The sequence below is a fragment of the Miscanthus floridulus genome, chromosome 12, assembly GCF_019320115.1.
Source record: "Miscanthus floridulus cultivar M001 chromosome 12, ASM1932011v1, whole genome shotgun sequence".
NCBI lineage: Eukaryota > Viridiplantae > Streptophyta > Magnoliopsida > Poales > Poaceae > Miscanthus > Miscanthus floridulus.
The window spans coordinates 44,209,488-44,224,154 of record NC_089591.1 but is presented as its reverse complement, the minus strand read 5'-3'; the positions used below and the strand labels follow the sequence as shown (position 1 = coordinate 44,224,154).

Genomic DNA, 14,667 nt, shown 5'->3' with positions numbered 1-14,667 from the left:
CACTGCTTCACGCAGAGCGACGCGCGGCTCGTCGTCAATGTCGAAACTGGCCGCTTCATCCATAAGGACCTACCACTGCTCCGCAGGTACTTCCACGGTGGCCATATGAAATTTTGATTGCTTCATTATTTCTTGCTTGTCCTGTTTAAAACATATTCAGAGTTGCATACTTGTTACAGCCGGTCTCTTGATTGGAGGCTTGGAGCCATTGCATTTGAGTATTTGACCATAGAAAACATGATTTGCAAGTACTCAAACTACCAAATTTTAGATTATGTAATGTAATGGTAAGCATATGCAATGGTTGTGCCTCATAAGTCAGAACTTGCAACCATCCGTGAATTCTTTGCTAAGCTGTTGAGAGGCTCCATTGCTGGGCAAGACATATATGGGTGGTGGCGGCATGCGTTGGTCGAGTCCGTGTTGACGATGATGGGCAAGCCCTGCAGGAACACAGCGCCGTGATGCACAAGGCCTGCATAGGCAAGCCCCAGCCCGCGTCGTCGTCCATCCACGGACAGTGTAGAGTTCGTAAAAAAACTACACCACCTCGCTTTGGCTCTGCTGCGGAGTCCACGTTGAATGATATAGGTGATACAAATAGTATGAAAAAAAGAGAGAAACTAATTTTATTAGCTTTGTATAAACTAATCTATAAGACATAGGTCATAAAGATCATGAGACGGGCTTTATATTTTTAAAATAAAATTAGATTTGTAAATTTCGATTGTCTAAGCAATAAGCACATGCATCGTTATAGGTGTAGATAAAATTTACAGGATCCGTGCAACATACTGACATTATTTGTAAAAATATATTGTTTTCACACCTGTCTACTATTCATGGTCTGGCAATTGTAACCAGGATTGGTTTGATAGTTGATTTTCATATTGATAGTTGATTTTCATATTCAAATCATTTAATCTTATGACTGGTTATTACTAATTACAAGTCTGGGTATCTCCAAATTTTAGATAAATAACACAGGAACAGAGATTGTGAGGTTTAGAAGAGCAGAGAAGGTCTCGATGGATAGTTCAAATGCAAAGGTTTTGAAGGAAAATGGAGGCCACTTAGAAGATATTGTACAAACAGAAAATTCCAGTGAGCCTATATGTGATTCTAGATGGTTGCAAGAAAGCATAAGTATAGAAGTTACCCATGAAGCTCTACCAGTTGACCAGGGCTTTAGCATGGCCCATGATGAAAAGGCCCTATCAACTTCTGGGGTGGATCCGATGGGAGAAAAAGGATTTTCGAAAATCATAATAGTATAAAATAAACCCAAAAAATCTATGTCTTCACCGGTTGCCCTAGAAGGTATTGATATTTTCTCTTTGATGGATTAACCTAGAAAAACTACTAACTATTGTTGTATACTTTAATTTAATCCACTTTTTCAGATTATGTTTGTACTGATACTGATAGAGCCATAATTGAATATGTCAAAAAAATTCCATCTTCACCTGGGAATGAGGAGCTTGTGCTCATAGATGATGTTCTAGTGTTGAGAAACCACATGGAATGTCTTTTTCAGCCATATGAATACTTGTCTGACGAGGTAACAGATGCAAGTCATAATACTCAATCAAACATTGCCAACTTCAATGATCTTTCTCTCTAATGACGAAATGTATGCAGGTCATAGATGCTTATATTAAACTGCTAAAGGCCTAGGAGGGTTTGAAAAAGAGGTCAGGAGGTACAGTCTATCTTGAAACTACGTTCTTAGTTGGAATCATGAGGCGGGATGGAGAAAAGGATGAGACTATTGTTTACACCAAAATTTGGAAGGAGTCTCGTAGAGACTTAAAAGCTCCTAAGATCATGTCATCAAGGAAGCAATTGCGTGCAGATCGGAATTAGTTGATTCGAATGCAGCACCGGAATCAGTTTTCTTCAGGCAGCGCTGGTAGATAATGACAAAGGCTACGATCAGCGCTAGGATGAAACATGATGGACTCTACAAAAGGGGAAAGATTAGAGTCCAAGTTATCTTAAATTAGGAATGTTTTCCTTTATACCAAAGATTGTAACGAATCATGATCAAGTAGGATCCATGTTTAGACTCCGGGTATAAATACCGAACCCCAGCTATTGTAAAGACAACAATCAATCCAATATACAAGTCATTTACTTTTTTGGCTCCGGCCACCCCTTAGGAGTAGGAGTAGAGTAGATCTTGGCGAGTTCTTCAGCAAGTATGGCTGCATCGATCCGGTCGACCTCCACTGCTTGTTGTAATTACCGTCATGGCTTATACCTCTGTTCGTACGGCTGCATCGATCCGGTCGACCTCCACTGCGACTCTGGTATAAGTTAGTTATCGATTCTTGCCTAGTTCAAGTATGACTGCATCGATCCGGTCGACCCCCACTGCATGAACTAGATCAAGGTCAAGTTATCGGCTCTACTGAATGACAGTCTTTGGTAGATTCATTAAGTTACCGATATTGCTTATTGCTTTCATTATTCATCTAAATTACAGCAATATCACTCTGCCCGATTGGGATTAATCTAGATCGGCCTTATATCATGTTTAACCCATCGTTTGTTAATCCAAAACTGATATAATCTGTATATTAAACGATGAGTTATGTTTTATCGGCTGTTTTACATCAATCTTGATCGTGCATAGCGTGCGGTTAAAGCATGTTGCGTCTTGAGTAGATTTATTGACTAGCGAAAACCGTTCCATGGCTCGTTATCATGGCCTGTGTGATTCTGCCTCACACTCTACTATTAGCACCGTGAAGTGGGGATCATTATTTGGTAGATCTATTCCTAATAAGGCATGACTTTAACTGTGCGCTATGCCTGAATCGACTGTTTTAGCCGATATCGAGTGCTTTCACGAATAGTTCGCATCACGAGACCGTTGAAGTAAAGATATGTTGAAAGATGTGTTATCCCCATGATCTTATTATTGTATTACGGCCTACATGATTCTGCCTCATGCCCCACTGATATTAGTAATAAGTTAGGGTCGTTGAGTCTATTGTTATTTCTATGGCCTGCATGATTCTATCTCATGCCCCACTGGTCATAGCAATAGATGAGATCTAACATGTTTATTAGATTTATCTTTATTAAACGGTTAAATGGTGTTGAATTGTTTCTTTATATAAAAGGGGTTTGGTTGCTTGTAATCATTGGCTCAGCATAAACCAATCATTATTGACATTGATTAATATCTACTCAAATAACGACATTTATCTTGAATGATAACCGATTCTTCTTATACAACCCAATGAGCTTTAACTGATTTATTCTCATGAATATGCTGGAATCGACTGTTTAGTCGATCTCCTTTCATATCGGCTCTCCGAGCCGCATATTCGGGACTGTCTGGCAACACTGGCAAGTTCCACCCTTAATTACTGATAACTTTTCTCTCCTTATCAATTACAAGGTCAAATTGACTAGCACATCTCGGGAGAAGTGCGTAGGATCGACCATCCCTGCGTTGAAGCTAGGCGGATCTACAGCTCCATCGAGCAGACCCTTCCGGCTTGCTGCATGTGTCCTCGGAATGGGACGAAAATTCTGTGTCGACAACTATTAAAGCTAATTACCCTAACCATGGCACTTCACAGCGTCCTGGTTTAGTTCAAAGGGTGCTAGCTTACTTGACGCATGACATGGTAGCAATTTTTTAAACGATTTATTGGCTTTCATTATGAATTTTTATGCCTGGCAAAATATTTATTGTTTGATTTGATAGGTGTTCCTTCCAATAATTGTTACAAATACACATTGGTATCTTGATGTTATAAACCCCGATAAACGTGAGGTTCAGGTGCTAGACTCTTTGGGCAAGATGTTCGGACATGTTGACCTCAATAAAATTGTGGGTATTTCCTAACACAGCTATTTGCACACATTTTATATTTTAGAAATGCTAATTGATTCGTTCTTCTATGAACAAATAGCGAGGTGAATTGTGGAAACAGATAGATTTCATATTGGAGGAGACAGGCCCGAAAGAGCACAAATTAGATGTTGAGGTTGATACCTGGCTGGTTAGGGAGATTTTCCATGGCAAATTATTACAAACAGATGGGTACGTCAGAAATAATGGCATGTCATATAAGTTGAATTTTATGTGTCTTTTCCTTTTTTTATCTAATGTGAGCCTTAACCTCTATTAATGTTGTATGTAGTTTTTCATGCGATTTATTCTTAATAAACTTTATGGAGTATTGGACTGGGAACGATTTGTCAGACGAGTTCAATCAGGTAAACTATGCATCTTACCATAAGTTATGAGTGTGCACTAGCCGTGGGGTTTTAATTAATAATTAATTAGGTTCATACTATCGTGCAGGATGATATGAAAGAATTTAGACTGAAGCTTGGGACGATCTTGCTATCGTTAGAGTTAAACAAACGAAAGGGTGCTCCATATCTTGATAGGGATAAAAATATTGAAGCCCAAGCGACTGTGCCATAATAGAGAATCCAAAGATGGCTGATCAAGTGTCCACGAAAAAGAGAAAACATTATAAGGAGGCCGAATGCTTAGTGGTTCAAACGGGCACCCCTCAACACATACAAACTTAGAATAAATCCCCACAAGTCCATGTCAACCAAGACCCTTATGAGTTTTGGGCATTTGAGGCCATGAAAGACATGCCAATGAACAATGAAGAGATGTCTGAGTTACTATGTGATTACGTCATGGCAAGCTACATGCTTATTTTAATTACTTTATTTACTAATAATAGTGTGCTATCTTATATGATGAAAACCATCATCTGTGTCTAATGCTTTGCAGGAAGCCTTGGGTTAAAGGTTTTCATCTCTCCATGATTGCCCTAAGTGTCAAGGACCTACAAGAGTTGTTAATGAACAATCGAGACATCTTTGAGAACTGTTTCAACTTAGGTGTCCATTTTCAGGCAGCTCGATAGTACAATACAATGAAAAAATACAATAGTATTATGAAGCATCATATGGACCTGAGATTCTGTGTAAGCACATTTTTAAAATTCTTATGGTGCTATATTATATTATCTTATTTGTTGTTCTCCTAATTGTATAAAGTAGGCCAAGCTATACTAATCTTGACTCTCGATATCCTTCTCTTCCAGAAAATGTGTGCTTTAACAAAAATGTCAGAATACCGTAAAAATACACTAAGAAAGAAATGGCTGCTGCAATTGGTGTGTGTGAGGATATGGAATACAGCTTAGCACAATGCATATATGTAAGTCGCTTGCTCCTGCTTTTATTACTTGTTTCCTATATACTACTCTAAACACTACCATGTTTGCAGTTTCTTTTGCCATGGCTGCACGTTCGAAGTATATGTTTTATGTTTTCGATCTGAAGGAGAAGATGCTTATCATGATTGATCCTAGACCTATTGAAGACTGGTGTAAAGACACACTAGCGCTGATGTATGCCAGGTACTGTAACACATCGGGTGTTTAAATACTAAAACCTGACATGTCATCATATGCATTGCAAAGCATTTGGTATTTGGTGAAAACTTTGAGATGCACACACTAAAACAAGTTTATATTTATGTGGTAAGTATTGCATGGTATTGTTTGAATCAAGTTTGAAACCTTTGTATTGATTTGAAATTCCGAAAACCCTGATTTTCAATATTTAAACCCTACCCTGAAAATCCATTTCAAAATCAAAGCACATTTTGGGGTTGAGCCTTAAAGCAAAAGTGTAGAGCTTGACAAGTTATGCAAAGTTTATTTTTGGAGTTTTTCAAGTTGTTTAGAACAATTTGGAGTAATTCAAAAAGGCGTAATTCATTAAATTTCCCCTGTTCGAATTCAAAAGTTCATTTCAAAATCTAGACCGAATTTGGGGGTGGTTATAAAAGTAAAGTTGTAGAACTTTTGATTTTGAACAACTTTTATTTTTGGAGATTTTTGAGTTGTTCTGAAAATTTGAGAGTAATTTGTGAATTTTGGCGAATGGCAATCTAGTAAATACTGTGAACAGTGTTCACCGCCATAGCTACACCGCCGGCGACCTTCGGTTCGCTTCTAGACGCGCGCGTGGACGTCTTCGACTTCGTGCTGGCGTGGGAAAGGCTCCTGTGTGGCTTCCTTATGCTTCTGGCCGCTCCTTAAGGCCTAAGCCATCGCTGTTCTTCGCCGTTTCCCTTCCTCTGTTTTTCCGGCGCCATTGCCACAGCTCTATTGAGCCCTCGCCGTCAAACCAGTGCCTGTGTCGTCACAGCAAAGTGCTCAACAGCTTCACCCCTTCCTTGCGCACCCATCCAACTGGTCGTAGTCGTCTGACTTCGCCAAATTTCGCCGCGCGTCGTCTTTCTTCCCCACGGCCGGCAACATCTCCGTCGAGCGTGCCTCTCCGTGGCCAGCCTGTTATGGTGATCCTCTGCCCCTGCTGAGTCTTGCTTTAGCTTTGTCACAATGCTGTGGTACTCCATGACTCATTGATTTCTCGTTTTGACCATCACAGCCACCAGAGCATCGCCACCGACGATGATCTGCTCCGCCGTGCTTGCTCGGAACGTCGACTCACCTCTCCGTTGCTCCTCCGACCCTGCTTGTTGCTCAGACGTGTTCGGGGTGAGGTGCTAAACCCTTCTGTGCTAAGCATTTAACCTCTACCATGCTTGCGTCGTCGGCGTAGCGCTGCCATGCCGTTGTGCCCGCCATAGCCGGCGTAGTGCTCGGTCCAGTCCATAGCTAGTCCCGCTTGTGCCTTAGATCGATGCGTCTAGTCGAGGGGAGTGTTTTGGTGCTTTGGCCATCGCCGTTGGTTTTGCCGTCGTCGAGATATCGCCGGTCAGCGCCGTCGTTGCCATGGTCAGCGTGCGAGGTTAGGGATGATAGGTGGGGTCGGGTTGTCAGTGACTCAGCGTTCAAATGGATTTTTCTATTTTCAGATTTGAATGAATAGTGATGTAATTTGTTATTTTAGTGTAGATTTATTTAGAGCTCCAAAAATTATGAAAATTTTTGTGTGACCTCTATGTGATGTATATTATTTAAGAAAAATATGAAATATTGTTTTTCAGTAATTTTTGAATGTGATAAAAATTGCTCAATTTATTAATAAATGGATTTCCATGATTTTTCTAGGCTTATTTAATTGTCGAAAAATTATGAAATTTGTTTTGCCACTTACTTATCATGTAATGAACATTTACTAAAATTTTGAGCTCAATTAGAATAAGTTGATTTATTTCATAATTTTGAATTAAATAATTAATTCATAAAAGCAAATAGTAACCTTTAATGATTTAGGTTTTGTTTGAAATTTTGGATTGAGTGATGACCTTGGGTCATTAGTTGATAATGATCCTTGGCAATTGATGTATGTGTTACAAAAAAGATTTAGTTTGTTTAACTTGCAACTGTACCGCGAAGAAAAGTTGTATTCAAATTGTTAATTTTTGCATCCATCATCGAGCATCATGTTTCGTATTCTGCATCATGTTAAACATGGCATTGTTATTACGTGTAGTGAACAAAGGTGACCACGTGGTAATTAATCAAGTTGTTGAGAAGGTTAATCCATCTGTTGAGGTCGGATCGAATACTTGTGAACCGTCGCAGGAACCGGACTTTTCCGTCAACGAAGGCAAGCCCGGGATGCATACAACCCTACCTTGTGTTTTACAAATTAATTTCGCTTTTGCTTTTTGTTACTGCAATTAAGTGATTAGGAGTTAAGTAAGAGCCTAATTGGTGCATTACCACCCTTGTTATTCCATATTCACTATATTACCAGTTTTAAATTCGTTTATGCCTAGTTTTGCTTAGCTATGCGTAGAACGATAAAAGTCGGGTGATTACCTGCCACCTGCAAGTTTTTAATGGAACCTTGGTTACTTATGTTATCATGTGATATGGGGATGTGGAGTAATAAATTTAGACCGGGCGGACTCGGTGTGTGTGAGCCACAAGACATGAAGGTCTTGTGAGCGGGTTCTTTTCGCCTGTGTCGATTAAGGTCCGTACCGTTGTTGAATTGCATGAGGTGAGACTTTGTAGTACTAACCATATACTCCGGTAAGCCTTAACTTGGCGATTCTAGTACGAGAATGGCTACTCGCGCACTAGGAGTGGAGAGATGGCGGGAATAGCATGTACCCACGTGGCCATGGGCTGAAATGGTGGAGTACTGTATTCTCAGGTGGCGCGGACCCGTTCTTGTTTAGAGGATCCGAGGGTAGGTTGGTATATGTAGGTCGGGGATCTGCATATATCGTGTGGTCTGGAATCCCCAGCTGGGTTTAATCGGTTCGAATCGTCGTTGCTCCTCGGTTATGGAGACTCAACTCACTGTTCATCATCGTAGTATTAATAACTGGAACTCGAATAAGGCTTGTGAAGGTGTTGGATATGAAGTTTCATGATCTCAACACGGATCGTGTCAGCTTTGTATATGATTTTATGAAGTTTTCTATATAAAGAATTTTGTTAAAGAGCTTTTACGCAAAAGAACTTTGATTATTGTTAAAGCTATACCTTGAATCCCTGAGCCTGCATTCCTAAGTTTATCAGTTAATATTTCGATTAAGTCTTGTTGAGTACTTTTATACTCAGGGTTCGTTGACCCTTGTTGCAGGTGAGCCTCATGAGCAGATCTGTTTTGGATCGTGCTGTATGACTATCGTTCGTTCTGACGATGAGAAGTAAATGTGTGGTCCTTGGGCAGGATGTTTATTTTGTGTGTTATGTATATGTTAATTATGCCACTCCACTACTACTATGGTTTGTAATAACTATCGAACTTAGTTTGTAAGATTTGAAACAACTGGTTTGTAAAACTATGTTATTGTAAGACTTCCGCTGTTTTTACTCTGGTGTTGATATTTGAATAAATATTATAATATTGCAATGACTCTGTAATGTGATCCTGCTCAAAAATCATGGATGATTCGGGGTTCCCCGAGGATACCCGACAGACTTCTTAAGTTACCAGGAACATATGCATAGTTGTTAAAGGTCGTTGGACAGTGACAAGTGCATGTGGGTCCTATAATTTAGGAGGTTCTACCACAGGTACACTTTTGGATTTATCTTGCAGTACACAGACGCAGTGAATGTACATATTCCCGATGGAATGATGATGTCTTCAAATAGAAATTCAGACGGAAAGGAAACATTGCAGAGGACATAGATTGATAACTAACGCAGAGTCACTATAGCTTACAATAATAATACCTATGATTTAACTATTTCTATATATCGTTGATCGTGAATCTTGCCATAGACACTTAAGTGGATATCTTATTCTACAGTATATGTCTGTGTGGAATACACCAAAAGCCACACATATTTATACGGTGAGTATAACACTTTGTTTTAAGTTTTTGTGGAAGATTTTTCAAGAGATGCATTATTACCTATGCGACAGGCACTAATATTGACATATACACTCGAGCTTGTGTACAGGATGGTATGGAGATGCGACGAAACTTATTCGTGGATTTATTGGCGCACAAAAGAAATGGATATCGAAGATTTCTTCCTGCCGATATAAAACATTATCTTAAGGGCATCACGAAAATGTCTATAAGTAGAGTGCCGTGCTCTTAGTGACTGTTAATTTCACAAACTTTGCTTTTTGGATTAAATGTCAGTTTAATGTCTCACAATATTGTTATCTTATCGTGCGATCTGTGTGTTTTTAGTACAAAAATTTAGTTATCTCATAACAACGCATGGGCACGCTACCTAGTAACATAGCTAATCATGTATAATAGCCGTCAGCAAACCTTATGTGGAAATCTAAAGAAGAAATTATCTCATAGTCTCATTAACCATATGTGGAAATAACGAAAATTTGATTTTTCATTACCTCTTGATCCACAATCCAGGGAATATAGATGATGCGACCTCTGAATTGATCTTCTGACCGTTGCCAAAATCATCGTCCATCTAATGCTATTCGTATCGCGTATAGAATAGTACGGTGACTGCTCTCATCAACTCGATAACGGCAAGTCAAACCGGACCAAAGCAAAACCGCCTTATCTTTGCACTGCTGGTGTTCAGTGTTCCTGTTCGTGGACCCGAATCGCTCAGAGCCGCAGCTCCGTGCAGAGGTCATGGGCATCGTCGAGTGGCGTTAGGAGCTGAGGTTGAGGTCGAGGTCGAGGTCGAGCGACCGGTGCGAGCGGACCGTGGAGGTGTCATTACCGACGTCCATGACAGAGATCAATGAGGCGGTCGCAGTGAGAGCAGGCGTCGGTTGGCGCGGCCTGCCGCGGGGGACGCGGCTTCATGGACCGCCTGAGACCTCTGGCGGCCCCTGTGGCACGATACCGTCGACTTTGATGTTGTCGCCGACCCATGCACGGTCTAGCTATGATAAGATTCACATGTATAATTATCTTACTTGTTTGATTTGATTATATATATGCTTAGTCATGGCTGCCTACGTGGTGTCCTTTTGGTTTTGATTTGGAGCCCTTTTTCGATTCTAATAGACTGTCTCCAACAACCGCGACCCAAAATACAAGACATATTTCTCCTTTGAGCAGCGCTACAGATAAATGGTTCAATACCTATTTTTGGTCCTCTCCAACAACAAGACCTATAAGACAACCCTTTCTGCAAATGGGTCTCCAGAAGAGAGAATACTTAGATTTGGGTTATGCCTCTCCTGGCAATTAAAATGGGTCTTCCATATAGGTACTATGTTAGAGGCTAAATGTATTGTGTAGGAAACTCATTTTGGGTTTGGTTTCCGCAATTGGTCTCCTATTGGAGATAGCCTTAGTACGGACAAGGGATTGCCTAATTTCTATTCTAATTATCCTTTTCTATTTGGATTAGAATTTCTATTCAGGTTACTCAGAAGTCTTGCATGTCTCATAATAGGAAACAGGATTGAGAGCTCTATTTGGATTAGAATTAGAACTCCTAGCTTTTCAGGTTATATTAAGAAACCCTATATACGCATGTCATATAAAACAAGAGGGTGGTAGACAGACACGCACATAGGCAATTTTCACATTCAAAAGTTACTAGGTAGCGTGCACGTGTGTTGCTATGGGATAACTAATAATTTATACTAAAAAGACACGGATCGCACGATAAGATAACAATACTGTTAAATTAAATACTAACGTTAAAGTGACATTTATTCTAAAAAGCAAAGTTTATGAATTTAACACAGTTACGGAGTGCGTGGCGTCGCAGGCTTACAAACTCTAGAGCTTCCAGAGATTGGATCGAATCCAACCTAGAGCCTCAAAACCCTGCATCTTTTCCTGGACGGGCTTCACTTCGGATGCGCCGGTGGCAATATCAACGATCTCCAGTCGATGGACCAAAGTCGTATGGATCCCCATACAATGGCTCAGACATGTAGATTTTATTATCCTTGTACTTGGATACACTTGTTCCACTGAAGCTTTCATTGAAATATTTAGACACGAACAGTGTCTGATCACCGATGTCCCTCACCCTGGACCACTCTGGCGTACGGTCGTGGAGGTTGCACTTGTAGATCGCGCTGTTGTAGGTGAAGCTCTGTGTCTTGTGGAACGTGCTCACCATGGCACCCACAATGTGCAGCTCACCGTTTGATTCTAGGTAGCTACGGTGGCAGAGCCCTGCAGGTGGCGACAGCGATGGCAGCAGCGTCGCGGTTGAAGTAGCGTCGGCGGCATTGCTGCTGCAGACGGAGATTTCTCCAATATAGTCGATCGCCAAGAACTTGTCTTGGCAGTGGACGATGGACCCCACGGAGAACTCTAGTTTGGTGTCGAGCAGCGTCCATGCGCTGTCGACTCCAACCCGGCCGAACACGACCTCTATGGAGCACCCAAGCATGGCCATGGCCACGCACTCGCGGCCGGCGGCATCAGGCGGAGCCGAGAGCACGATCTCATGGAAGAACACATCCCTCATGTCTTCTAGCTTGATGGCTCTGCCTGCGGCATCCGCGTCCCCGTAGCCGTTGGTGGGATGGAGGACCCACCGGCCGTGGACCCTAGACACGTGTTCCGATGAGGACGCCGCCGCAACATGTTCGCCTGCTGGCGGGAGCTCAACGTGGGGGGCACAGGCACCATCGAATGGATTCAGCAGTGTCATGGACGTCGCCTCGTCCATGAGCGCCAGCCACCCACACGAGGAGCCACACGCCACGTTGCCGCGCACGTCGGGCAGCGTCTTGGACAAGACCTTCTTCTCCGGGACGTAGTAGAAGCCGACGCGGTCCGAGTCAGGGTCGAACGGGAGCAACAGGAGCGGCCCGAAGGTCGCGAACGGGACGGCGGCATGCCATGGGGAGCAAGCGGATCGAAAGGACGCCGCGTCGTGGCCTGACGCGAGACGCTGCCCGATGGACTTAAGGAGATCCTCTGGCAGACCAGATCTCCAGTCAGAGAGAGGTAGGGACCTTCTTTTGGGATTAGGAGGCTGAGCCATGGAGGATAGATAACATCAACTATGGTTCATGCAAGAAACAACAAGCGAGGGCGATGGAACACGTGAGTGTGAAACCAAATGAAAGGAGGAAAAAGCTGTCCCTTTTACAAATGCAAAGAGAGGAAGTAATTAAATGTAGACAGATTTGGCAAGGTTCTCAGAAATGCAAAGAGGTTCTTTTTGTCTTAATTCTCTTTCCTTCTGTGTTAATTCATTTTCCTTTTGCTCGTTGCCATGTATGCTGGTGCATGCAAACATGCAATGTGTATATGGATATCACAATAATTTTCTACTTCCTATTTTGTCGTGATTCCTCTATCACATGATAGGCAATATTCAATTAAGGAGAATGACACGATCAATCAGTAATTAAGATGTCATGGGATCGCAGGCGTGGGCAGACAGATGAACCAAAACAAATGTTGCACCAAAAAATATCTACACTTTGTTCTTTTTAGTTGTAGGAGAATTAGGGGACGATGGACCAAAAAAATAGACCGAAAATTTTGCCTCTTTCTTATCAGGTAGGTATAGATTAATATCTTTTTCTGCCCTTTCCGTCCATTGCGAGCTGCACCTAATCCCTATTTTTTTTCTCTCTCTTCCTCACAAAAATAGCTTTCTCTAATTTATATTTGCTTACTTTCTAGTTTTATTTCTTTTTCTATTTCTATTTCGAGTAGGATTTCTATTCGATCATGCTATTCTAGGCAAGAACCCTCGTACGACAGTAGGAGTCTATTTGGATTAGGATTCCTATTCAAGTTACCTTAAAAAATCCCATATATTCATGTAATTAAATAGTAGGGGTGTAGATATGTCTGGGACAGTTTTCACGTTCACAAAGTTAGTTAAGGAGGGCCAAACGAAAAAATGGGTGGAGAGAAAGTTTGTCTCTTTATTATTAGGTATAGATATAGATAGGAGGTAATAGTAAAATTATATATTTAATTATTTTTAATTTTGGAAGAAAATGAAGTGTCAAAATATGTTGTATATTTCTTTTTGGAAAGTTTGGTACTGATTTTTCTTTAACGTGATGGAGAGTCAACAATGATATTTTAAACATGACAAAGGTGTGTATGGTACAGGTAATCTTTTTGGAACGTGATATATACAGGTGTGTTTTTTTAGAACGTGAAATACACAAACGTGTGTACAACTACTAGTATTAGTCTTTTTCCTTACGTGACACTTAAGGTGTAACACTTTTTAAACGATCCTCTCAGTTATGTAACATAGTTTTAATTCTGTTAGCATAATGTATACACTCAACTACATAACATGTTAGCATGTAACATATTTTAGATCGCCAAAGTTCATGGCCAAATAATTAACCTGTTAGGTACTGGTTTTTTTCATGCCGCTGGAGATTTTCGGGTCGTCGCCGATTGATGGATTTGTATGTTCGCTTTACATGCAAAGGAACAAACAAGGAAGGGGCATGCGCGTACTCATCTGTCTCCCATGATTCGAGGATTTAAGATCCTTTTTTTCTTTTTCTTGATTAATTAATTAGTTGATTAATTAAAAAAATCTAAAAAAAAACAATGGCTCAGATTTGTTGGAAGTATTACCTCCTAAGAAGTAAAGAGGGCGCAGAGCTCCACTTTGCATTTGCACTACCGTACTGGTATTTTTTGGAAATAGGAGTATTTGATAACGTTGGTTGATGGGTGTATCAAATGGTAGATATGATATTGGATGCATTGGTGTTTTGGTGGGCAGCTTCCTTATATTATATAGAAGAAATCTCTCCAAGGGAAAACCCAAACACACAGCCCCATCTGTTTCCCCCCTAGTCTGTACAAAACATCAATCCAATGGCGCCCGCATTTGTGCAACTCACCCATATGTGCCATCAGCTCCCAGTAAAATCTGGCAAGGTTTAAGGGCCTCCCTTCTGTGTCTACATGCGCACTATACTTTTTGGTAGAATAAATAGCTTTGACTTTTAAATGCAGGATCCAATTTTTAAGTGTACCATTATTATATATATTTTTTTGTGATTGATCCAATAACTCAAGACCCATATTGACTATGTTTAAGAAAAAATGACTTATGGATGATATCTTGAAAAAGATAAATGCTACAGTTCAAGTTGCAGCTAGCATTGCCATTGAACCAAGCCTGGGACAGCCTAGCACACAAAGCCACTACGGATATCTAATCTCTCTTTTCTGCTGCTAGACATAAACCAACAAGCTGTTCCAATAATTGACGAGTGAGGAGTGCTAAGCTTTTAGGAGGATTGAGATATATAATATAATATAATATCTGC

General features: G+C 40.9%; 1 pseudogene; it reads left to right on the top strand.

Moving 5' to 3' along the window:
- Positions 1-1,028: 1,028 nt before the first annotated feature.
- On the top strand, positions 1,029-9,086 carry LOC136495786 (uncharacterized; annotated as a pseudogene).
- The last annotated feature ends 5,581 nt before the right edge of the window (positions 9,087-14,667 follow it).